Raw genomic sequence first — 26,069 nt, forward strand, 5'->3', positions numbered from 1 at the left:
TTCACTCCTAGCTGAGTTTGTTCTGTGGAGATGATAAGAAGATTAAACCTAAATATAGCATAATAGAGAAGAAGAAATTGCATAATGAAGTATATTTTCTTGAAGAATTTACAAAAGAACACATTAGGATTATCCTTAGTAGGCTTCATGGTGATAAGATGTACCTTGAGTGAACCCATGATATTACACTAGAGGAAATTCATGTCGTGACCGGTTTCTGCAATGTTGGGGAAGTCCCTATTCTTTGAAAGATCAACAAAACCAAAATGACAGAGCTCACTGGTTCTATAAGTGACCAATAGGCAATGACGGTAAACACCATTAAAGATGATTTGGTGAAATATGCATGCATGGTAATTGGGTATAGAATATTTTATGCTAGCAAAATGAATTTTGTTTCTTCAGTTGCAATGCATGCCACTTATAGGATGATAAAGGAAAATGTAGAATGTGACTTATGTACTTGTATGTAGAAACAACTCATAGATAACTTGAAGTTGATCAAATCGGACAAAACCCATAGGTTTAAGTTTGGTCAACTATTTGTCGGTTTATTTTTCTACTTTCAAGGATATTTTTGTGGAGTTGGTGATATTCAATGGTCAACTGACCTACCAGTTTCCAGACAAATAAAGGAGAGTCTGCAAGTAGTGGGAATTGCATATCCAGAGACTTTGAAAAAATATTTTGATTATTTCAAACTAAAGATGAACCAGAGAATGAGAATATCTAGTTAAGAAATTTGAAGATGACATCTGTTTTACCATCAAAACAGATAACTGCATATTGAAAGTGGTTGAACCCAGAGAAGATGTAGTTGGGCCTACGGGGTATGAAGTGGTAAATGATATACTGATAGGGTATTCCTATACCCTACTTGCTTCACCTCTAGATCCCAAGAAGAAGAGGACTAGTACTTACTTAGAGAGGATCAAACCTATTGAGGTACTGAAGCAGAAAAAGGGTAAAGAAGTTCCATTGACATCAACACTGGTAACATCTGCTGCCAGTCCTAAAGTGACCAAAAGGTCACCATCAAAAAAGAAATCGGAGGCTATTCTGACAAAGGTATTCAAAAGAAAAAGGAAAACTAGGAAAAACTCACCAGATTCAAAAGGCACTGAACTAGAGGTAGAAATAAAGAAGATAAGACAATCAAGCAAGAAGACAAAGTCAATCGATAATGTACTAGCAATCTCTGTGCCAGTAAATATAGATATTTCCTCTTACAAACCTATGACACGTTGTCAAAGGACCACAAAGAATATTAGAAGAAAAGTTCTTGATGATTTAAAAGAATATTTTGATGATTTCAATGATAATGAAAAGGAGGATGTTGAACAAGAACTTATTAAATATTTATGTATTAATGATTTGTCACCTTCTGAAATTAAATCAGCTACTTATAAAGGAACAAGAAATCAGGGAGAAAATCTTTGTGCAATATTTTCGAGATGCCTCTGACTCAGAATTATTTGAGATTATTGATAAGTACAAAGGCATTTTCTTCATGCGAAGAAGAAGACTTCAGCTACTCGGAGACAAAACTTCTGAAGTGGAAAAAGATACCCATTTGCAAGTTAAAGCTGCTGTCAAAATGCAACAAATATTTGAAGCTAATTGGTAGGTTGAGCAAACACCTGACCTATCCACAGCCAAACCAGATGAAGTCCTTGACAGTCTAGGTGAAGGAATGGTAGAAAAAAATGAACCCATTGATGTTGATGCACTAAAAATTGAGGATAACACTCCAAACAAGGAAAAAGCTAAAAAAGAGAGAATGGAGAAAGAAAAGGATGAGAAAACGGAAAAAGAGAAACAAGAAAAAGAGAAAGAGGAGAAATAAAAGAAAGAGAAAGAGAAAGAAGAGAAAGTGAGATAAGAAGAGAAGAAGAAGGAAGAAGAGAAGAAGAAGGATGAAGAAAAGAAAAAGGAAGAAGAGAAGAAGAAGGAAGAAGAGAAGAAGAAGGAAGAAGAGAAAATGAAAGAAGAAGAGAAGAGGAAGGAAGAAGAAAAGAGGAAGGAGGAAGTAGAGAAGGAAAAAGAAGAAGAGAAAAATAAAGAAGAAGAGTGGAAGAAAGAAAAAGAAGAGGAGAAAAAAAGATAAGCAAAGATCAAGGCAAAGGAAGGAGGAAAGACTTCAAAGGTAACTGACGATCAATCCAAGCAGGTTGATTCCACCGATCACACTGATTTGACTCTTGTCTATCCAACTCAATCAGTTGATGAGATTGAGCTACTAGGGAGCATTCAACTAGCACGAGAGAGATTGGAAGAACTAAGGAAAAAGAAAGAACAAGATGTCATTCAGTTTGTTGTTGAAACCCTTTCTAATCTAATCCCCGGTACTAACCACCCTAGTATCGATTCCTCGCTAGCCAAGCTCAAACTTCTTTGCACAGTAGTGGATGACCAAGTACAATGTTTGGAAGATGTTGCCCATGCCACTGCAAAGAAAAATCATGAAAAAGCACTCAAATTTGCCTTATTAAAATAAATGGATGAAGACAGGACAAAACTAATTAAGCAAAAAGATGATGTACGTTTAGCCATGAGTGAAGGTAACCTACTCTTGAGTAAAATTTGTCAACCTCACTTAATTTTTGAAGATGCTCTATAATAGAAGACTCAACTTCAATTGGAGTTACAGAAATATAGTGGAAACTTAAAACTACCCTATGATCTATTCACACTCTATGGACAAACTGTTAATACTCACTAGCATCAGATTCCAAAGCTTGACTCAGAGATCTGCAATCGGACTCGAGATCTACGAGAGCTCCACTTGCTCCTATTACCAAAATTACAGGTTCTTTAGAAATATTTCCTGAACTTGGAGGCTATTACTATGATACAGGAGATGAGTATCATCGATGCAATGGAAGAATTAGTCTTCCACATGAAGACCAAAAGTGAAATTGGTGCCTCACTTCTTGAGTCATGATCTTTAGACACGAAATTTTTTTATGCAAAACTTTAAGTCTCTTTTTGAGAAGTTTTACTCTTTATTGTCATGGATATCTACTCTATTTTCAAATTATGCAAACACAAAAAGGGGAATATTTTGCATTACTTTGTCATTGTTGGCAAAGGGGGAGTAGTGTATTAAAATTTTCGCGAGTATTCAAATTTCATGCACATACTTGTAATTTTTGGAAAAGGAGTAACGTATATGCTTAGGGGGAGTAATTTTAGTCTTGGCATCTATTTTTGTTTTGTAAGCACTTAGATGCCAAAATTTTCCTAAGTGTTTCCATCAATGCCAAAGGGGGAGATTGTTAGTATTTTGATGATGATTAGTTGTGATTGTCGTTGATGGACACACACCTATTTGATGTATGAGTTATTCTCAACTGGTAGTTGTTCCAACCGATACTACATGTCATTAAATGGATAGTCTTTGTTTGTTGAAGACTATTAGTGTTTTACAAAAGATGCTTACCAGTCAAAGAATGATCGAAGATCCCAAGCGGTATGAATATCTCAAAAAAGAATGAAGACCCTGAGTGATAGTTAATCTTTTGATCGGAACACTATGTTCCAGTTTTCTAGTCTTCACTTATCAACCGGTAATCGGTATACTTTGTTAACTGTTATAATAGTAATGTGTGATGAGTTATCATCCACCGACACTTTGGTGGTGTTTCCATGTCATGTTACCAAATGTTTCTAGATACACTATACCTAGAAAATTGTATTCTAATCTTATTGGACCGACGTGAAATATTGGACCGACATGAAATAAGGTTCCTATATGAGGACATCATGTTTAGGGTTTTATAGAATTTGTGTGTGTGCGAATGTAGGAAACAAGATTAGGTCTGTGAAAAAAAAAGCATCTCACAATAGAGATAGAGAGTGCAAAAATATAGAAGACTGAATTAATGTTGGAATGCATTAACATGGAGCTGCCAAGGATCTAATCAAGCATTTAGTGCTACAGTCTAGATCATTCACTTGTTGTTTACTAATATCTTTGACAAGTTTGAAACCCTTAACTGGGTAGGCCCAGCCATACCTATTGAAAATCCTCTAACAAAGCGGTTCACAGTTGTGGATTTGAAATCCTCTAACAGGGCAGTCTTTAGAAGGACTTATCTCCTAATAGAGATCTGGATTCCTAGTAGGATCTGCTCTGGTGAAGAATGTCGTAAGGCCTTAGCCGATCTAGTTACTATTTTGTAGATAGTTGACTTGTGAGTTTTACTCATTGTGGTTTTTCCCATTTGGGTTTCCACGTCAAAACATCTTGTCTTATGGTGATTGTGCTTTTGTGGGTGAATGCTTTATTTGATATTTGGCCTGTTTATGTTTTAACCAGTTTATTGTTTAATCTACTACACCGGTCTACAATTAAACTGCTTAAGAATTTGTTTAAAAGTTTTGGCATAATAATTCACCCCCCCTCTTAGTATTCATCAGATTATTATATGCATACACATACATGATATAAATGAGTTATCAAACAACATACTGACCCCAACGAAAGCAATCCTACCTCATGTTTTGTGTTCATTATCCTTGGGTTTATACCTCAATTGGGGGATAAATCCATGTGATAACATGCTCCTTTCTTCTCTCTCTATTGGGTTTATCCTACCTTAAATTAATCACTTGAGATAAGGCGCATGTGATCACTTTAATATGGGGGCATACACTCCACTCATAGTTTCCTTTTTGTTATGTTTAGAATTACTTAGTAAACTTTATTTTGCTTTGTAATCTTTAGTATCCTTGCTTTCATGACTAATAGTGAAGGGAACTTTTCTACTTGTAGTTATGGTTCTCCCCTTCTTGATCTTTCCTTTTACATTGTCAATCGAAGTCTTAAGATCATAATTCCATTGGTGTATTCACACATCTTTCCTCCTTGATGTGGTAAAAGTCTTTCAATCTTGTTTCGTTGAAATTTACCAACACTTTTGGTGTATGCTTATACTCCCACTAAAGTGGGGGCTAAATGTAGTGTCATAAAATTATGACCCTAGCAATTTTAGACTACATTAGGGTCATCACACATGCAAATTTGAATCCTCTAGCTTGATCAGAGATTGGAGATTGCTCAACTTGTGGAAATGGATTCTTCCTTGGCCTCTACAAAACCCTGACCATACTTTACCCTGGAGAAGGGGGTAGGAAAGGGGAATGGCACCACTGTCCCCCCTTGGATAGGGGTGTGGCACCCTTGTCCTCCTAAGACATGGGTGTGACTTCCTTGTCCCTGCCCTATTTTGGGGTAGGACCCTTCCTAGAGCATGCATTGTGGGTTGTGCCTCGGGAAGGAAACTCCCCCAATGTCAGCCCATGACAAAATTCAAATCCTCCAACATGTATTTAAGGGGGCATTCACTCTCTCATTTAGATAAGTTCAAAAGGTGGAAGTTCAACAAGATTGGAGTATGTACAAGTGATCAAGCATTCAAGAGAATTCAAGCATTCAAGCAATCTTTTCCAATATTGAGCATTCTCGAGTCTCCCTTCAAGGCTAGGTGTTGAATTCAATTCAAGGATTCAACCATTGAAGAGGGGATTGATTTCAACATTCAATTCCACACAAGCATTTCTATCAGCATTTCTACTACAACCTCCCTTGAGGTGATTTATAATTCAGTCTCTCATTTACATCTAATTGCAAGTACTTTCTCTCATTACTTGGTTAATTCCAAAATTGGGGTTTGAACTAAAGGAAAACCCCCCATCCCAACCCATGTTCCTCTCTTTTCTATGGGTAGGTTTCATGTCTATAGTTATACTTTTGGATTCAGACTCCATTTGCAGAGGCAAAAAAAACCCATTTCATTTTGTGGATTTTTTAGAGGACCTGTACATTGTTGCTATGGTCTAGGAAAATTTTACTCAAATTCACAGGGTGACTTGATCTTGACATATTACTTCCAGGTCTAGGTGCACAACTTTATCTCATATTCTGATCTCAAGTTATAATTGATTCTTTGTCACTTTTGCACTACACAATTTAATCAATTTTCTTTCCAAATCAAACAAGAGGGGATCAACTTAGCATTCCCAATTCATTCAAAATTACATCTACCATCTTTGTGTAGAGAGATTGAATCTACTAAATTATCCTCTTCTCTTCCTAATTTAATGGTGAAAAATGCTTGAATGGTAATCGATAGTGAAACAATCATCTTTCTTTGAGGGAAGGGGTAGTTTTCCTTCTTGATTTATCATTCACCATTTTCCCACCATTACAAAAACTAATTCGGCTTATGAAGATGATTGGAGAAATACATAAAAGAGAATGAAATTGTCATCTCAAAAGTGCGCTTTGGGCAGACATAGTCACCCTTAAGGAGGTGCTAACAAATTCCCCTTACAAGCTTGCATACTAGAAAGTGGCACACTTCCCAATCTCATCAGAGATTCCTACACTACAACTCCTGAAGTCTTTTTAACTAGAAGAGACTGAGCCTATGGAAGTAAGGATGCAAGAACTCATAGAGCTTCAAGAAGAAAGGGAGGTGGCCTTTGATTCACTCCAAAACTACTAGGAAATTGTTAAAAGATGATTTTCTAGAAAGAGTTCGGACCTTAGTTTTAAACCAGGGATCTCGTCCTAAAATACAATGAGTGTGGTTCTCAGCCGGGGGGGTCATGCCAAATTCGACAGTTTCTGGGAAGGCCCATTCCTCATTGTTGAATGCAAGGGTTTTAATTCTTTTATATTATAGGACTTGCAAGGTGAGCTATTAAAGATTCTAGTGAATGGAATCCACCTCAAGGAATTTTATTAAAGCTTATCCTTGTGTTGTATGTAAATATTGTAAATAGTGTGCTTTCTATTTTTTGAAGGTCTTTTGTCTTAATTATTTTCTGCTTTTAAATTATATTTGAATCAAGCAAAAGAAAAGCAAAGGAAGGAAATAACAAGCATTTCAGTCCAAAGAAACCATTATTGAGCCAAAAGTAATGTCGTCCTTGTCTTATATAGGGATTTGTTTACATATTTACATTGAAAAATAGGCTCTTAGGCTTTCCTATTTTCATGAAAAAATTCAAAGAGATGGAAAGAAAAGAAGAGTTCTTGTAGGTAGAGGGGTAGTCTCTTCTTCTTCCTCAAAGTTGAGCTCATTCTCATCATAATCAGCATAGTTGTCAACATCATCTCCATCATTATCTTCCTCCCTAAGTTTGAGATCCCAATCTCAATCCAATTCTGAGAAGTGAATAATCACCTAAAGGATGGGAGGCTTTTCAAGAGAGAATCCTCAAGAAAATATAATCTCAAAAATTAGAGTACCAAGCCACTCTGGTCATTGCAACTAGCATATGTACCCTCAGCAAGAATTTAGCTACCCACTACGCTCGATAATGGTGTGTTAATATGGATATTGTTTTAGAACTAGAGAGTAATGACAACCATGGGACCACCTCATCCTTATCAATGAAATGCCTCAAATCTGGAGCAATGGGGATTCCCCAAATAGAGTTTACGTAGTGCACCACTTCCTCCAGACCATCTAAATATTTTTCATGAAAAATACCTTTGGTGAGTTGCAAGACAAGGTTCTTAGGCACAATGATGTCAAGCAAGGAAGCTACAAATCTAGAGCTAATATCCATGTTCACATGATAATGGTCCTTGCATCCTAGGAAGTCCTCTCCTAGAACCCACTTAATAGCAGCTATAATGATAGAATTAGTGTGGTCCTTCATCTTTTGCACACAACCATCTGAGATAGTCCCTAAGAAAGATACTTGGTTGTCAATGCTTACTAGCCTAATGAGGGTATCCATCAATCCTATTCTAATAAGCTACTCAATCTTGTTCTCAAGCGCTAAAGATTGTTTCACAGTATGATATAAACTACCTTCTTGGAGTGGTATTTATAGAGAAGATTAGGCCAAAAGTAGCTTCAAATGGTACTTACATTGGCACAAGTTGGTGATTAATAAAGAGTATTTCCACACAGATTAGCCTTAATCATCCCTCCTACATAGTCTTTTTGGAGAATGTGAATAACGAGATACTTTCATGTGTCTAGCCAAAATATTTCCTTTTGAAGCAAATCTTAGGTAATATCTCATGTTGGTATGTGCAATAGGCTTTTGTAAATGTGTCATAAAGTGGGAGGTCCTTAGTCCAAGAAAATTGTGCAGGCTAGCACAAAGGGTGTTAAAAGGCATGATTGCCTTTCTCTTCAGTGGGTTGGTAGTAAGGCAATCAGTATGCTAACTAATCTGGAATGTATGCATGATTTGGCCTTTACATGAAGTAAATTCTCATCTAACTTATCATGCAACATGATTTTAAAGGACTCCTTATTCTTGAAAGAAGTTATTAAAGATAGAATGGATACAACTGTGAAGTAAAATGAAACAAGTTTTCAGCCTCTAAGTGCAGACCTTGAAAAAACACAAAATGGCATCACCTACAGCAGTTTTTGGAAGTACCTTCAATACTCAATATGTGGACATTTTCAAAGAAGCATCTTTCTCTTCTAACATTATGCTTCCCAAGCCTGGCCATCTTTTCACAAAACCAAAAGAAAAGAGAGATGTCAAAGACATGGTCGTGGTCTTAGATGAATTCAAAGACATTATTGACACTGATCTTCATGTTAAACCAAAAAACCTCTGAGTTCCTTCTTATCAGAGAATGAAAGTTGTTTCAAGTAGGCTTGCTTTTCAACTTTGGCACCTTGGTCTTCCATAATATATGGTTCCTTTGGTTCCTCATTGCCCTGATTTCATTAGCGAGTGTGCTAAAAGGTTTACCCTAAAACCTCCAACAATTGAAGTATAAAAACTAAAGGTGGTGATAAGTGTTGAAGCCATCAAATATATGTTGTGTATTCCCCATATTGACAGCCATACAGTGATTTTTAAGAAAAAGAGATCGTAGGGTTATTCGAGGGACATAGATACTATTGTTAGCTTCTGTAATGATTTAATGAATAGGAGGAAGGAGAAAATCGAGCATTCGCAGTTCCCGATATGTTATGGTGTATTTCATCAGCAATTTATCAAAGATGTTACATTCATGCTACCATACATTTTTGGTCTAGATAGTGACCAAAACATTTACCCATTTCAAATGGGTTTCTTGTTCAAATTCTGCAAACACAAAGAGGTTTTCCATTTCAAATTTTTAGATGTCCTAATGTGGGAGATAGTACAATAGCTAGTGAATTTCAAAATCCATTGTAGGTTCAAGTACACCTCTTTTCTTGTCCATATGTTTCTGCACCAGAATCCTAAATTCTTTAAATAAAAGATGGATCTCACAATGTATGATAATAGAAATAAGAAGAATCCGGTAACCATGTGGACTCACTTGTTGAATGCCACATATGATGCTTATGTATTTTTGGATGCCTTTTTAGCTCCAAAAATTCAAGATTCGTGTAGGAAGGATACAGATTCGATCACATTATTTTTCAGATTTGCAGATTGCTTGGATGGCATCCAACTTTCTCCCATGTGATTGGTATCTAGGATCAAATTTTTATTTTGTTAGGACTCATGGGTTCATAAAGGAAACTTCTCTCCTCTCACAATCCATCCTAGATCGCTCTTTGGCTCTAGAAATGTTTAGGGAGTTGGTCATTATGGAACAAGGTATAGGGTCAAGAAAATATGAGTTTGGCTTTTTTAAAGATGACTCAATTATTGGACCTATTATTGTTGTTAAAAGGCATGAAGCCAAAGGTGTAATCACTTTAAAGATGGTCCAACTAGGCTTGGTGCTTATTGGTGATAAATGAAGTTATGACATAGATTGATGTCTAGCCAAAAGAAAGAATCTAGTATTACATGTCTCATGACCCTTCTTGGGATTCTTGGAGAAACCATCAAAAAGATGAGCCAGGAGTAGATTTGAACCTGGATGCCATCCCAAAGGAAGAGAGATCACCCTGGTTGGCCTTCTAAATTATGAAGGAGAGGTATGATCCGAGTAAGAAGTTACCACTCCACCTATCCAGAAAGATGGTGGAAGAACACTAGCCCGAAGATAAGAAACAAGCCTTTTGGAGATCTAAAAAAGAAATCAAAGAGGTCAAAAAAGGGTTGGGGAACCTTCACAACCATGAATAATTTGAGCTAGAATGGCAAAAGTATAATGAAGATGAAGATGAAGATGATGATTATAATCCTCCTCTTGGCACCACCGATGAGGGGAATTTTGCAATGTTGAGAAACCTAGGGAGAAAGGAAAGTAAATCACAATCATTTCCTCGAGCACCATAGCTGATAATACCTTCCACTCTATAAAGAATCTTGTCAATAGACCTAGGTCTCAAACCTCAAGGAAACGGTCAAGTCCATCATAGGACAAAGTGGAAATCCTGGAAGAAGTCACAACCTCTCAAAAGATGCAAAAAATAATCCCTAGCAATTCGGAGGCTTTGCAGACCTAGACACATGTATCGACACAAACCTTAATTGCTCCAACAACAACTCAAGCACAAGTACTATTTTTTTCCCCTCTTCTCTCTTCTCAATCTCTGGTTTTTGTGTAAGCATTGCCATTTGGGTTAGTGTAGGATCACAGGGGACCAAAAAGTGGCGATGTGCAAAAAATAGCCTTCTCCACACACCTAAAAATTTGAAAATCCATGTTGACTTTTTGCTTGGCTTGGGTGTCAGTACACCTTGGCATGGTAATTACCTAGGCATATTGGATATCCGATTAAAACAGATATCTGGTTTTTATTTGTAATTTTAAATTAAAAAGTATATAATATAATATATAGTGTAATATTATATATTACATATTATATAATATATATATATATATAATGTAATAATATATTATATAATTATATAATATAATAATATATTATATAATACGTATTATATAATATATTATTATATTATATATATTATATATTATATAATATATATAATATAATAATATATTATATAATACGTATTATATAATATATTATTATATTATATATGTTATTTTAAAATAATTTAAGTATAAAAATCGGATATCCAATTTTCTGAGACAAATATATTTCAACAGTGATAGCCCGTGAGTCATTTTTAACTCACGGGTTGCGCGATTTTATAAAACTCTGATATCCAATTGTACCCGATTATGAGGTGCATGAGATGCATGATGTACCAGACGTTATGACATAGACTGGAGGATACCTTGGGGAGTCCTCACATGCTAGAGGTGAGGAGGCACTGTCATCATACATTGATGATGCAATGGTAAGATTTGTATTTTCATAGTTCATGTTATATTTTAAATGAATATTTATAATCTTGATAATATTAAGTACTAATTTTTATTTACATGGTCTATTTAATAGTTGATGACTGAGGAGGAGTTGAGATAGATTCAGGAGGGCACCTTGTTGGCCAATTCATTTGGCCTTGATAGCTTGATGGTACATATATCATTGCACCTAGTCATTTGTATTTTATTGTACATACATGCTCATCATTTATATTGTTATTAATTAGATTATGTAGTAACTTGCATGTATATCTTATTTTACTCTTGTAGGGCACAAACAACACAAGTGCGAGGTAGTGTGATTTAGGATCTGGTAGTTCAATTGGAGACAAGGGAAAGGTAATTGAATGCAAATATGATTGAATGAATAGTTTAAATAACTTATAGTGATTATACACGTCTAGACATAGATTGATAGTTTCATATACTTGCTCAGTATATATACAGAGAATTCTTGGCTTCACATCCTTGATGACTACACCTAGTATACCTGAAGATGAAGAAGAAGAAGAGATGCCTTGCGTAGATGTGTGTTTATTTTATTTTGTGATTAGTAGATATAATTTATTATTATCAGTGACAATTATATGCTAACTTGTATCAATGTCATGTTTCTGAACATATGTAGGTTGTGTATGAAAATATTGAAAACATACCTCCTCTACCGAAGACATACATCAATAGTCTTGGAAAGCCGAACAGAAAATGTGGATATGAGGTAAACATGAATAGTTCAATTATAGTTCATTTTTATGTTAAATTTTTGAATGTGAATTATATAATACAACTAATATTGTAGCGTCGTAAATTGTACGCACTTGCTAGGGTGGTACAATTTCACACCTAGTTTAGCACCCACCTTGGCGCATTTTGCATTTTGCATTGCATTTCCCCTTTAGCACTTAATTAATTAAATTAATTAGGTCTAAGGTTCTATTTTATCATCTCCCATATCAGAAAGTTGGGCCCTTTTTATTAAAGTGTGCCCCTTTCATTTTATTCTACCAATACATCATTTAATCAAAAACCCTAATTAGGTCCTCTTTTGAACTTGGGGGCTTGATTTCGGGGGTCAAAACATCTCGAAATCACCTGTAACTTCGGGATTCTCTCTAAAATCATCATATCCGATGGCCTTGAAAATTTGGTGAAAAGTTGTCGGGACCATGGCGCCCGGAGTGCACACGGTCCTGGACATTTATCCTGAAATTTTAGGAGTGCGATCCAATCATAAAATAAAGCTTAACCCCAAGAAATTGGTAGGAGATTCAATCTCTAGGTTGGCCAAAAGTTGAAATTAAGACCTATGGTTTCATATATAAGAGCTCTCTTTTTTCATTTGAAAGGATCCAGAATTTTGGTTTCAAGGACCTTCTATGCAGTGAAAGAGAAGATCTTTGAAGACTTCAACAACATTAAACATCCATCCATCAAGCATATCAATTTCATTCATCCATTTAGGGCTTTGAAGGCATTGAAGAGCAATAAGGGATCACTGACTGAAGATTGGCTTGTACCCCTCCCTTGGGGTTGGGTATGATTTCATGTTGTTTTCATGTCTTTGCATAAGCTTCATCATATCATTTGTATTCATGCTTTAGATCTCTTTTCATCTTGATTTGGAGCATTTACATTATCATGTACAAGCAATTAGGGTTTACTTTCTAGGTTGCTCTAGTTTGCTTACTTGCATTTTAGGATCTTGCACACACACAAGGTCTGCACACACTACTTTAACAATACAACTTGGCTATTCATGGAGGTGGAAATCACCAAAGCGGGGGTTTGACTAATGCAAAACCCTATATAGCCGCCCACCATACCTTTTCAGATATAAGTGCAGGTTTCGGGATTCGGATGACGTCGCAAGTTGCAGATTCGATGGAAGCGGACCGAGACACAACAACACACCAAATTTCAAAGCAAAAGACCAGGACAGGGGCATGGGGTGCCCTGGTCCTGCCAGGATAGGGGTGTTGGGCGCCTTGGTCCCTGGGATAGGGGCACTGGGCGCCCCGGTCCTTCTGTCAGACAACAAGTTTCAGACAGCTTTTTAGGTGGCAGAACAGCAGTTTCAAGAGCAGTTTCAGGGGTAGTATCAGGACAGTGGTGCTTGCACCCCCATCCTGAACATTTCCACTGAGATTTTAACTCCGGGTACACATTTTCATTCTTGTCTTGTCCTTGTATTTACAGCTTTCCATTGTTTAACCTTAATTCTACAATCTTGTTATTAGTTCATACTTGCACTTTGGGATTAGGAATTGAACTCGTATCATTTTATCTTTCAATTACAACAAAGGAATAGAAATCCTAATAGCTAGCCCGTGGCTCTCTCTTCCACAAAAAGAAGTAGCCAATTGTGTGATACCTCTAGGCTCTTTCGTATTCCACAATGTGTGTCAAAAGGTAGGATTAGGAAATGTTAGCCTAGTCTCACTTTTTCCCCTACACATTTTGGTGAACCCGACATGAATTCCAATCTTCTCTAATTCTGATTTATGTTTTCAAATTTGAGTGTTTATGCTATTTCAAATTCAAATTTGTATTTACAAGTTTTAATTTCTTGCAAGATTAAAAAATTTAGAGGAAATTTTTGCTAAAACCCTAATTTTTCAATTCAAAGTTGAACTTGTGGATAGCTTAATTGGGATCAATAATTTCAAATCTTATTTAGGAACTCATTTGAATCATAAATTTCATTTTCTAAATCTACATTCTAAGTGCTTGCATTGGTAAAAATTAAACATTTCCTTCTATTTTGCATGTGTTATCATTTGAAAGAGGAAAATTGTTGTTATGATGCATTCATTTCATAGATGTGATAATGGGTTAGCTTCCCTTGTTTCAATTTTTCCTTCTCCTAAAGAACCTCCCCCCATCTATAACAACATTTTAGTGCCTAAAAGAGTTGCTACCAATCCCTTTGAGACTCTCACATGCTCTAAGGATGAAGACTTTAAGAGTGATCTTGGCAATTCTCCTAAAATGTGCCCTTCCTATTTAGCTATCCTAGAGGAAGAGAATGATATCATAAACACCTTTCTTAATGTTACTTCACCTTCCCTACATGATGCCTCTCTAAGTGAAAAGGTATTGATGGACATTGACTTATTTTCTCCTAAAGTTGGTCCTTCCAATGGGGGCATGTTAGTGCAACAAGAGGTTATGAACACTTCTTTCAAAGATCTCCTTCCTAAGCATGAATCTTTGGAGAAATATGTTCATGTTCCTCCAAAGATTCACTCCCTTCATGAGGATTATTTTGTGCAAGAAGATGACATTATCCCTACATTTCCTAGTGATGGAATTTCCTTTCCCAACAAAATTCCTACTAGAGATGATGAATTAATGATAAATGCTTACCCTTCTCCTAAAGTTGGTCTTACCCATAAGCATCCCTTAGGGAAAGAAGATGAAATAATAAGCAATTTCCTTAATTCTCTCTCCCCTAAAGATCATATTGAACATATTTTGAGGAAAGAGGATGAGTTTAACACATCTATTGATGCTCTCCCTCCTAAGGATGAGGAATTAATAAACAATGTTATCTCCTCTCCTGAAATTGACAATACTTCAAACATTCCTTTCAACAACTTCACTATTTGGGATGAACCATTAGAAGAAGGTGTAGACTATTCTATACCCCATGAGAGAACCCTAGCCAAAGGGGATGAAATCAAGATTGAAAAATCCCTTGATAGTTTCTCACCTTCCTTGAATCTCAATTATTCTCCCTCTAAAAATAAAGCATCTCCCTCTCCTCAACTTGGTTCTACTCATAAGGATACCCTAGTTCAAAGCAAGATGGTTAACATCTCTTTCAAAGATCTCCCTCTCAAGAGTGAGACTTTATAGAGTAATGTTGATCCTTCTCCTAGAGAGTTTATTCCCCATGTAGATCCTTTGATGATAGAGGATGATATGACCTTTCCTAGTATTACTCTGCCTATTAGAACATCAATGCCTACCCCTTGTCTCTCTCCTAAAATTGATTTAATCTGTGATGAGATTTTAGTGCAAGAGAATACTATCAACAATTCTTCCAACACTTTTGTTCATTCCTGTAAACCATCCTCAATTAATTTGATACATGTGAATGAAACACCTAACAAACCTCTCTTCACTGTCCAAGGTGCTTGTCCTTCTCAAAATTCTCAACCTTTAAATAAGCCTATCTTAGTGGTTCAAGGTGGTTATGCTAATGATTCTTTTTGCACTCCTAAGAAACCTATTATTACTGTGCAAGGAGGTTATTCTACTAAGAGCCCTTATGAGTATGCTAAGCAACTGACTAGAGAGAGTTATCATGCGGTTGCCCATACTTATAATACTAGAAATAATAGGCAGCCTAATCTTCCTCCTGTTACTCCAGTGTCTCTTCCTCCTTCCCAACCTATTCTTCCTCAAGCTCCTCGTATTTCACAAATGCTTAGTAAGGAATATGATCTCATAGAACAACTTAAAGTTACCCCTGCTAAGATATCCCTTTGGGATTTGATCCAAACTTCTTCCACTCATCATGGAATGTTACAAGATGCCTTGAAAGATTTGAATGTTCCTCCACCTAATACATCTAGTAATATAGTGTCTTTGGTTAACTCTGTGATGAATCCTAAAGCTCAAATTGTGTTTACTCAAGATGAGTTGCCTACTAGTGAAATTCAACATCAATATGATCCCTTGATGATTGTGGTTATCATAAATGACACTGCTATAAGACGAACACTGGTAGATAATGGTTCTGGCCTTAATGTGTGTAGCATTAATCTGTTGCATAAGATGAATGTGGATACATCCCTTATTGAGCCTGACTCTCATCCCATTCGAGGCTTTGATAATGTGGCTAAGTCTTCATTAGGTATTATCACCTTACCCATCACAGTGGGACCTGTTACTTTGCCTACTCCTATCCATGTTATGTCGGGAAATCTAACATACAACTTGTTATTAGGGAGACCTTGGATTCACAGTATGCAAGCTATCCCCTCTACATTGCATAGACAAGTTAAATTCATTTATAATAATAAGACATATACCTTGATAGGTGATACTAATTTTCAAGCTTGTTTGCAAACATCTACTTGCCTTCCTCTTCTAGTGATGACTCGTTAAACAAGATACCTATGGATGAATCATCACCCTCTGATAATCAAAATTCTTTGGATGAGTCTGAAGTTCCTGAAGAAGATTCTTCTCGACTTGAATCTACACATGAAAAGGCTTTTGATCCTGAGAAGGTTCTCGCAGAAGACGATTGGGGATCTCTTGATTTTAATCCCACCTTTGTAGGTGAGTATAGGGTTCCTCCTAGAGAGCTTAAAGTTAAAAAGAAGGAAGAAACTAGAGATCAATCAGTCTTACCTGAACCTATGAGCAATAATTTTGTGGCTGCTTCTCAAACTTCTTCTCCTCACACCTCTAATTCTGAAGAATTTGATTCTTTGTGTTATGAAAAACCACCTTTTCTTTCTGAAATGGCTAATCATTATGGTCGTGGTTTTCATATTTTTGCTAAGAGTGGCTATAGTGGAAATGGTTGTGGCGCAAATGAACAAGGAATTAAAGTTCCTTTAGAACATAACATGCACGAATATTCATTTGGACTAGGATATAATCTTTCTATGCCCACCAAAGCATCTAAAAGACCATCTCTCAATGTGAATGCTATATTTAGTAGTGATGATGATCTCACTTCAACTATATCATCTTCTCTTTCTATCAACTCTCATTCCCCTCATAAGGAAATCTTGGCGATGAACAAATCTCTTTATGACTCCCCTCAAATTTCTAAATCCAATTATGAATCTTTATCTCCTATTCATCATAAAGTCCTTTCCTCGAGGGATAAGGCTCTAATAAATTACACTCATCCCTCTTCTAAGATTTCTTGTGACTTTTCTTCTTCAATTTTTATCACTTTATACATGTTTTTGATCTCACTTATAGTTGAGCATTTAGCATGTCATATTCAAATACCTCATTCAATCTATCATGTCTTTAAATAACATTAATGGCTATTATGTTGCTCATCATTATGTGACATTGGTAGCTCATTTACTGGGGGCTCATTGTCATTCATGATGGTACAATTTCAAGTGTAATCATATTTTTGAAGCAACATAATAACCTAATTTTCTATGTTATCTCTTGTTCCTATGGGGACAAGAGTGATTTCATACATCTCTTCTTTTTATGGTTAAAATTTCCCTTTGGGGTAATAGTGTGGAAATATTGATCATCTTTTCTTTAGAATCCTCTTTTCCTAGATATGGGAGAAGATGTGTATTCTCTTTCTTATCCTACCCACTTCTTGTAAGGAGCATTTTACATACACTAATGTCTTGCTTGCATGAACTCATGTGAGTATGTAGTAAATTTTTCTTATGTTTAAATCCCTCCCTAGAAGATTGTGTAAGTCCTTCTCATTGTCCTTATCCTTGGGAGGGAATGATCTTTCCTTATTTTTATCTAAGGATCCACTTTTTCCTATTTCGTGGATGGTGTGAACTTTATTACTTGATGTTATTCCTTGTATGCATTTGTTGTTGTTTGTTCAAGGATTCTCTCTCACAAGAGGTGTAAGTCCTTGACTACAACCTCTTTTGCACTTGGTAAAATACATCCATAATGAATTCACTCTCCCAATTGGGTTAAAAAGAGCATCATCCTTCATTAAGAATCACTCTCACCTCGCAAAACAAGGAAGTATTGCATTCTTATTCTCTTCTTAGACAATTCCTCTCGGGGATAGGTGTCTTTTGTACAAAGATCTCTTCTCCTCTAAGGATCTCCTTTACACATACTACAAGATATCCCTTTTCAACTATCTTATCCTTGCTTAAAGAGTGCAAAACTCTCTTGCTTGGATCTATGACATTGTTGCATTTTTGGGGTATCTTCTTTTGTGATGAAGGCAGGTATCCTTGTTCTACTTTGCATATGACATAAACATTACACTTTTTGAGCAATGGGTCATTCTCGGAACTAGAGCACAAACTCTTAGAGCGAGATGTCATGCTTTTGTACTATACATATATAGGTTGTAGCATACTCGGGCATAGACTCCTATGAGGTGCTTCTAACCTCACTTACACACACATGCACGAGGTTGAGTGGAACTAGCAGCATAAGGCTAGACTTTCTCACTCTCCTCCCTAACATGGATCACCTAAAAAGACTCTAGGGGCTAGTTTTCCGTGTCTTTTTTTCCATGGATCACCTAGACAAGATCTAGGGGTGAGAAGTCCATGTTTTCTTTCTCACTATTCTTTTCATGGATCACCAATGTGTATATTCATGCTTTTTTCCTTTCTTTTCTTCTCTTTGCATTTTGTTTCCATTTACATCCTTCATCTTGTGTTAGAGAACTCTCAAATCCTCACACTCTTTGTTGTGTTGGAATTGAGATTTAGTCCTCTTTCTTACCAAATGATTCTCCATTAGTTTTTGATCTCATATCAAATCTTCTTGTGAGCATTTGTCATCAATATTCTTTAACAATTCGAAGTGGTAAACATGATACCTTGTTTCAACTCACTAAAATTAGCAAGCCGAAACAGGGGGGGGGCATATAGCTACCCTCGAATTTTCATCACCTTCCTTAGTAAGAATTAGGTGATTTTGTGATCTAACGTGTGTTTTGTAGGGTGCGGTTCCTAACTGTGTACTACAGATACCACTGGGGGCTTCGTTCGACAGACTTATGGATATATCCTTTTTCAAATAATGTTTACTTTTCTGTACTTTAGCTTGCATATGCACGTAGTGTTCATATGACCGCTAAAGTGGGGGCTAAATGTAGCGTCGTAAATTGTACGCACTTGCTAGGGTGGTACAATTTCACACCTAGTTTAGCACCCACCTTGGCGCATTTTGCATTTTGCATTGCATTTCCCCTTTAGCACTTAATTAATTAAATTAATTAGGTCTAAGGTTATATTTTATCTCCCATATCATAAAGTTGGGCCCTTTTTATTAAAGTGTGCCCCTTTCATTTTATTCTTCCAATACATCATTTAATCAAAAACCCTAATTAGGTCCTCTTTTGAACTTGGGGGCTTGATTTCGGGGGTCAAAACATCTCGAAATCACCTGTAACTTCGAGATTCTCTCTAAAATCATCATATCCGACGGCCCTGAAAATTTGGTGAAAAGTTGTCGGGACCATGGCGCCCAGAGTGCACACGATCCCGGATATTTTTCCCAAAATTTTAGGAGTGTGATCCAATCAGAAAATAAAGCTTAACCCAAAGAAATTGGTGGGAGATTCAATCTCTAGGTCGGCCAAAAGTTGAAATTAAGACCTAGGGTTTCATATATAAGAGCTCTCTTTCTTCATTTGAAAGGATCCAGAATTTTGGTTTCAAGGACCTTCTATGCAGTGAAAGAGAAGATCTTTGAAGACTTCAACAACATTCAACATCCATCCATCAATCATCTATCAATTTCATTCATCCATGTAGGGCTTTGAAGGCATTGAAGAGCAATAAGGGATCACCGACTGAAGATTGGCTTGTACCCCTCCCTTGGGGTTGGGTATGATTTCATGTTGTTTTCATGTCTTTGCATATGCTTCATCATATCATTTGTATTCATGCTTTAGATCTCTTTTCATCTTGATTTGGAGCATTTACATTATCATGTACAAGCAATTAGGGTTTACTTTCTAGGTTCCTCTAGTTTGCTTACTTGTATTTTAGGATCTTGCACACACACAAGGTCTGCACACACTACTTTTACAATACAACTTGGCTATTCATTGAGGTGGAAATCACCAAAGCGGGGGTTTGACTAAGGCAAAACCCTATATAGCTGCCCACCATACCTTTTCAGATATAAGTGCAAGTTTGGGGATTCGGACGACGCCGCAAGTTGTAGATCCGATGGAAGCGGACCGAGACATAACAACACACCAAATTTCAGAGCAAAAGACCAGGATAGGGGCGTGGGGCACCCTGGTCCTACCAGGACAGGGGTGTTAGGCGCCCTGGTCCCTGGGACAGGGGCGTTGGGTGCCCTGGTCCTTCTGTCAGACAGCAAGTTTCAGACAGCTTTTCAGGTGGCAGAACAGCAGTTTCAGGAGTAGTTTCAGGGGCAGTATCAGGATAGTGGCGCTTGCACCCCCATCCTGAACATTTCCACTCAGATTTTAACTTTGGGTATGCATTTGTGTTCTTGTCTTGTCCTTGTGTTTATAGCTTTCCATTGTTTAACCTTAATTCTGCAATCTTGTTATTAGTTCATACTTGCACTTTGGGATTAGGAATTGAACTCGTATCATTTTATCTTTCAATTACAACAAAGGAATAGAAATCCTAATAGGTAGCATGTGGCTCTCTCTTCCACAAAAAGAAGTAGCCAATTGTGTGATACCTCTAGGCTCTTTCGTATTCGACAATGTGTGTCAAAAGGTAGGATTAGGACATGTTAACCTAGTCTCGCTTTTTCCCCTACACAAATATTAATCATGGTTTGTTTTTCTTGTGCATGATCCTTCAGAGCCAAGCACTATAGCGAAGAGGGTCAATTTTCATGATCCATCAGCAGCTTAGGATGTTAAGATAGTTTTGGGATGCTTACATGTCTAGTTGGCATGTATATTTTGTATATGGACATACATTCACATATTTAGACATACATTTGGTTTCAGTTGGCGTTTATGCCATATTTGTGTATGGACATACATTTGTAATCATTTGACATTTTTATATATACAGAAGTTGATATTCGATCATATAAATTATTTCTCATCTGTGTGTGGTGTTATCATGGAAATATTTAATCTTCATTCCAATAATTAACAATGGTTAATAATGGTTATTTAATGAACAATACAATTCATTTCATTTCATCATAAGTGTTGTTTGTATAATAAACAATATAATTCATTTAATGAACAATACAATACAATTCATTTAATCAACAATACAATACAATTCATTTAATAAACAATACAATTCATTTAATGAACAATACAATACAATTCATTTAATGAACAATACTTGATACAATTCATTATTACCCTATGCACGGTCTTATTTTGTCCCCCACCTCGGTCAAACGCTCAGGGTTTTATTAGGGCAGCAATTTTTCGGTTGGCAAAAAAATCATCAGTCTCATTCAATTGAATGTTGTTGCGTGGTGAATTCCTCATTCGTCTTGTCACGATGACAAATTGTCAATGCCAACATGTCTAGTTAGGCATTATTACCCTATACATGGTACTATTTTTTCCCTCCACTCATTCAAACTCACGGGGTCATACCCTACTAGCATCATCCTTTGAGCACCCTAAGTGCTAAAAATTGTCAAACTTTGATAGGCCCTAACTCAGAATCGGTGGCATTTGCAAATGACCTATTTGAATCTATGGGGCCACAAGAGGGGTCCCTAGAAAAGCCTATCTTGGTTCTTTAAGTTGCCCTACGGTTTTATTAGGGAATCAATTTTTTGGTTGGCAAAAAAATCATCAGTCTCATTCAATTGAATGTTGTCACATGGCCAATTTATCATTTAGCTCATCATGATGATGAACTGTCAGCTCTGACATGTCTAGTTAGGCATTATTACCCTATGCATGGTCCTATTTTTCCCCCCACTCGGTAGAACGCTTAGGGTCATACCCTACCTCAGAATCCATGGTACCTACAAAGGATGTGTTTGAACCTATGGGGCCATGAGAGGGGTCCCTACAAAATCCTATCTCTATTTTTCAATTTTCTCTATGGTTTTATTAGGGCAACAATTTTTTGGTTGGCAAAAAAATCATCACTCTCATTCAATTGAATATTGTTGCATGGCCAATTTCTTGTTTAGCTCATCGCGATGATGAACCGTCAGCTCCAACATGTCTAGTTAGGAATTATTACCCTATGCATTCTCCTATTTTCCCCCCCAACTCGGTCGAACGCTCGGGGTCATACCCTACCGACGTCATCCCTTAAGCACCCTAAGTGCTAAAAATTGTCAAAGTTTGACGAGACCTAACTCAAAATCCATGGCACTTGTGAATGATCTATTTGAACCTATGGGGCCACAAGAGGGGTCCCTACAAAAGCCTATCTTAGTTTTCAAGTTGCCCTACAGTTTTATTAGGGCAGTAATTTTTTGGTTGGTGAAAAGATCATCAGTCTCATTCAATTGAATGTTGTTGTGTGGCTAATTTCTCATTCATCTCATTGCAATGATGGACTGTCAGCTTTGACATGTCTAGTTAGGAATTATTACACTATGCATGGTCCTATTTTGGCCCCCCACTCAGTCGAACACTTGGGGTCATACCCTACCAATGTCATCCCTTGAGCGTCCTGATTGCTAAAAATTATCAAACTTTGATGGGCCCTAACTCGCAATCCATGGCACTTTTGAATGATCTATTTGAACCTGTAGGGCCACAAGAGGGGTCCCTACAAAATCCTATCTTATTTTTTCAAGTTTCCCTATGGTTTTATTAGGGCAGCAATTTTTTGATTGGCAAAAAAATTGTCAATCTCATTCAATCGAATGTTGTTGCATGGCCAATTTCTAGTTCAACTCATCGCGATGATGAACCATCAGCTCCAACATGTCTAGTTAGGCATTATTACCCTATGCATGCTCCTATTTCCCCCCCCCCCCCCCACTCGGTCAAACGCCCGGGGTCATACCCTACCGGCATCATCCCTTGAGCATCCTAAGTGCTAAAAATTGTCAAACCTTGATGGGCCCTAATTTGGAATCCATGGCACCTACGAATGATCCATTTGAATTGATGGGGCCATGAGAGGGGTCCATACAAATGCCTATCTCAGTTTTTCAATTTTTTCTACGGTTTATTAGGGCAGCAATTTTTCAGTTGGCAAAAAAATCGTTAGTCTCATTCAATCAAATGTTGTCGCATGGCCAATTTCTCATTTAACTCATCACAATGATGAACCGTTAGCTCTGACATGTCTAGTTAGGCATTACTACCCTATGCATGCTCCTATTTTATCCCCCCACTCAGTCAAACACTCGAGGTCATACCCTATCGGCATCGTCCCTTGAGCACCCTAAGTGCTAAAAATTATCAAACTTTGACGAGGCCTAACTCAGAATCTGTGGCACTTGGGAATGATCCATTTGAACCTACATGGCCATGAGATGGGTCCCTACAAAAGCCTATCTTGGTTTTTCAAGTTTCCGTATGGTTTTATTAGGGCAGCAATTTTTCAGTTGGCAAAAAAATCATCAGTCTCATTCTATTGAATGTTGTCATGTGGCCAATTTCTCATTTAGCTCATCGTGATGACAAACCATTAGCTCTGAAATGTCCAGTTTGGCATTATTACCCTATGCATGCTCCTATTTTGCCCCCCCACTCGATAGAACGCTCGGGGTCATACCCTACCGACGTCATCCCTTGAGCATCCTAAGTGCTGAAAATTGTCAAACCTTGACGGCCCCTAACTCAAAATTTGTGGCACCTACAAACAATCTGTTTGAGCCTATAGGGCCACAAGAGGGGTCCCTACAAAATCCTATCTTGGTTTTTCAAGTTGCCCTATGGTTTTATTAGGGCAGCAATTTTTCAGTTGGTGAAAAAATCGTCAGTCACATTCAATCGAATGTTGTCTTGTGGCCAATTTCTCATTCAACTCGTCGTGATGACGAACCATTAGCTCTGACATGTCCAGTTAGGCATTATTACCCTATGCATGCTCCTATTTTTCCCCCCAATTGGTCGAACACTCGGGGTCATACAAGCATTACACTGTAGACATATAATGATCATCAATATTTCAATTTATTGTATACACATAATTACCATTACACTTGCATGTGACATCTATGAAGGGATATGCAAACATGATTTTTTTCATTATCAATACAACTACACCAATGTACTTGTGTATAGATACATTGTATATCATCAATATAACTAAACCAATTTTCTCATGGACATTGTATATCATCATAACAATGTTACATCAATTCACATCCATGTACAAATACAACATCCCACTTCATCTACATCAGACATCCTCATGTCCTAAGAGAAAAGCTTACATACAAAAATGCCTGCATATAAATGAAGACTAAAATAAGTAACCTTTTTATGCAGAATGAATGTGCTACAAGAAAAAAATTATAACATTTAATACAAATTAGTTTGGAAAATTATAAATAGATCATTTGAAACATTTTTAAGATGTACAAGATTGTATAATTACGAAACTTACCAGTTTCTTTGCAAAGTATACAAGCATAACTTTGAAGAAAGATGCATGTTGATTAGAGCCCTTCTCACTGCATTTCTCTACATGGTTGAAGACGATGGTAGATATGATCATTTCTAAATAGCAATACATTCACTTGACTTAATGTTTATGCAGAAAATCTTATCTCATTAATGCACAAAGGAATATGTACCATCACCAAGAGAGGGTTTTGTCAACGGTGAATGATCTAGCATGAACCTGTATTTTTAAGAATTGTTAGTCTACACATAAAATGCATGGATGAACATAAAGGCTTTATGATAATCACTTCAACTGAAATGCATGATAATAAATGAAAAGGTGGGATTATATACCACAAAAATACGTCCCTTCAAATTATATCAACAAGACCCACTATGTTGACGCAAAAATCATAATGTGATACTATTGTATATCATCAAAAAAGACCTACATGAGCATAAAGGTTTTGCGATAATTATATCATAAAAAATTGTCAAATAGTGTTCTCTAATAACACAAATTGTAAAGCTCATCAAATACATGATAATAAGTCATGTTGCAAAAATACGTCAGTTCCGATTATATCGACTATACCCGCTATGTGCATGCAAAAACCGTGCTCCCAAAAAAAAATGTTCATCAATAGACCTGCATTTTTAACACATCCTTAATATACATGCAACAAACTTGAAAATTAAGGTTTAATGATCATTGTTTGAAATGAAATGCATGATAAAAAAAAATAAGGCACCATTAAAGACCTACTACTCATGTGTGCCTGAAGGGTCATCTCTTTGCTTAAGAGTATCTAGTATCGCTTCATGATCAGTTGTAGTCACTGTCCATATCTCTCTAGTCTTTGGTTTTTCTTGATGCTTCAACAACTTTAAATTTGTATCTATAATAAGGTGTGAATACATTATAATGGTTTTGTGTCTCTCATAATCTTCATATGTAGGTATGTCATTCTTTCTAATCATGTGTGTTCGTAACCAATTTCCCACAACAACAACTGAATCTGTAGGATATGTGAACCCATCATCATCTGTCACTAGTTGTGTTAGCTTTTTTTTTCCCTATACACATCGTGCCAACCAATATTCTGATCTCTCTTCATTCCCTTACAGTGCAACAACTACAAAAACATGTCCTGGTTGTACAAGATATGATAGATGGTCATACTCAAGTGAACTTTCCATGTCATCATTTGACACAGATATTGTTTGAGCTAAAGGAGTTAGATATTGGGGAACCCACGTATCAACCCACAAACTTGACTCGCATTGATCACAATCCCACCGAACATAACTCTGACAAAAACAAGCCAATGCTCATGTCCAAATGGTCCATGTACTTGCATCTGAGTTGAGAAATGAATGCATCTTTGAAGAATCTTTAATTGTTTGACAATCCAATCTATCTCCCACTATTCCCTCCTCAACGAACCAAAATAATATGGTCATTGCTGAATCAAGAGTACCTGCATGTGACAATGTTGAACTACACCAATCAACAATAGAACATGCATCAGGGAAATTTGCACCTGAAATCCTCAATTACTCCTTAACTAGAGATCTCTTTAAACATACACCTACTCCATCATGCTCCCCCTTCCCATGCCCTGCCTCAAAAAAACACCAAATATGAGGTAT

The sequence above is a fragment of the Cryptomeria japonica genome, chromosome 2 (genome assembly GCF_030272615.1).
Source record: "Cryptomeria japonica chromosome 2, Sugi_1.0, whole genome shotgun sequence".
In the NCBI taxonomy this organism is placed as follows: domain Eukaryota; kingdom Viridiplantae; phylum Streptophyta; class Pinopsida; order Cupressales; family Cupressaceae; genus Cryptomeria; species Cryptomeria japonica.